Consider the following 2,296-nt stretch of genomic DNA (forward strand, 5'->3'; position numbering starts at 1 on the left):
ACTAAGTCACAGGGAGAACTAAGGACGAATGGAGAACAAGTAGCCCTTTCTCTGGGACCCTAGAGGTGGACTCCCGTTGTTTCTAGCATTCTCACGGCCTCTGGGGAAAGGTCATCTTCCCTTCCCAAAGCTGCCAATCTCCACGTCTACCAACATTCCCTACCTGATCACAGACTGGTCATATGACTCCAGAATCTTAGGCAATCTCAGGGCTTTATGCCTCTGAACCATATCACATTGGTTCAGGTATAGTTGGGTGATCTAATCTTCCTCCCCTCCCCCATCCTTTTGTGGTGCTGGGGATCAAACCCAGGGCCCCCTGCATGTTAGGCAAATGCTCTGCCACTGAGCTACATCCCCAGCCCTGCTTGTGTGATCTAAGCAAGGCTGATCAAAGTCAGCAGATGGGCTTTGGGCAGAACGCAGCAATTTGTGCCTATAATCCCAGCTACTCAGGAGGGTAAGGCAGAAGGAACACTCACTGGAGACCAGCCACAGCAACTTTGTGAAACCCTGTCTCAAATTAAAATGGCTGGGAATGTAGCTTCATGGTAGGACACCCAGGGTTCAATCCCACATACCACATGAAAAAAAGAGAGAGAGAAAAGAAAGAATGAAAGAGAGAAATAAAGAAGGAAGGAAAAAATAGAAAGAAATAAAGAGAAAGAAGGAAAAGAGAAGAAAAGGAGAAAAAAGAGACAAAGGGACCCCTTTGGGAGTTAATCAGCTGGAAAACGTGATTCTGGAGCTTGGTGGCCAGAGCCCTCTGCAGGAAGGAGCCACTGGGAAGAGCACTGAGCTTAGGGCTAAAGAGAATCCCTGAATCCAGCTGCACCTGAAGGTAGGTTATCCTGGACTTGAACTTGCAGGATACATGAAATCTTATTTACACTTACATTCATTTTAAGGGGTTTTTTTTAAAAATTATTCTAATTTGCTATATGTAACATCAGAATGCATTTCAATTCATAGTACACATATACAGAACAATTTTTCATGTCTCTGGTCTACACAAAGTAGAGTCACACCATTCGTGTCTTCGTACATGTACTTAGGGTAATGATATCCATCTCATTCCACCATCTTTCCTACCCCCATGCCCCCTCCCTTGCACTCCCTCCCCTTTTCCCTGTCAAAAATCCCTCTATTCTTCTCATGCTCACCCCTCACCCCTATTATGGATCAGCACCCAGATATCAGAGAAAACATTCAGCCTTTGATTTGGGGGAATTGGCTAACTTCACTTAGCATGATATTGTCTAACTCTATTCATTTACCTGAAAATGCCATGATTTTATTCTCTTTTAATGCTGAGTAATATTTCATTGTGTATATATACCACGTTTTCTTTTTTTTTTTTTTAATTGCTTTTATTTTTTCCATTCATCATTGAAGGGCATCTAGTTTGGCTCCACAGTTTAGCTATTATGAATAGTGCTGCTATAAACACTGAAGTGGCTGTGTCCCTTTAGTATGTTGTTTTTAAGTCCTTTGGGTATAAACCAAGGAGTGGGATAGCTGGGTCAAGTGGTGGTTCCATTCCAAGTTTTCAAAGGAATCTACATATTGCTTTCCAGATTGGTTGCACCTTAAGATAGGTTTTATAGTGACAGCTGAATATAAGTGAACATCAAATGTTTATATTCAAATAACAAGTAACTTTCATGAAGCAAAATGGCACAGTTCTTGCAATTGTTTATTGCACACCCATTGGGAATGAAGACCTGTATCACACACTAAGTTTCCCTCCCATCTGAACATCCCATTCGACAAACAAAATCCCCTGAGACTTGGAGAAACTGCTTGACTTTGACAAAAACATCTCTGAACTAATGCAGGAGTGTCCCAACCTAAATCTCAGCTCATGTTGAGTCCAGTCTGTGCTCTCGAAGGAGTGTGGAGGGCAATGAAAGCTATTTTGTACTATTGCGTTAACAAGATGCCAGCACTTCCCCATGAAACCGTGGTCCTCAGCCCATCTCCCTTTGTCTTGCACATGCTCCAAGCTTCAGAACCAGGCTCCTGAGGTGGGTAGAGCCCAGCTTGGAAATCTGTCAGCATCAAAACCTCCCTAGTAGTCACTGGGTTGTTGATGCCACACACCAGGCAATCACAGGAGGCTGGCCCTGCAGCTGGGCCTCGAAGCTGGACAGAATAAATGCTAAGACAATGAGCTTCATCCTGGACCAGCCACTTTCTTGGTCCATAGTGGGCCAGCCTTTGTGGAAGAGGAGAAGCTAAGGAATAGAATGGCCCTGAGATATTGGAAGCAGGAGCTGAACATAGTCAAGATCAC

General features: G+C 43.8%; 1 non-coding gene across 1 annotated transcript; it reads right to left on the reverse strand.

Annotated features, from left to right (window-relative positions):
- Positions 1-288: 288 nt before the first annotated feature.
- Trnav-aac lies at positions 289-361 on the reverse strand. Its single transcript has one exon. It is a non-coding gene; the product is annotated as a tRNA-Val (tRNA).
- Between the last annotated feature and the right edge of the window lie 1,935 nt (positions 362-2,296).

Source organism: Marmota marmota, unplaced genomic scaffold (assembly GCF_001458135.2).
Source record: "Marmota marmota marmota unplaced genomic scaffold, marMar, whole genome shotgun sequence".
Lineage (NCBI taxonomy): Eukaryota > Metazoa > Chordata > Mammalia > Rodentia > Sciuridae > Marmota > Marmota marmota.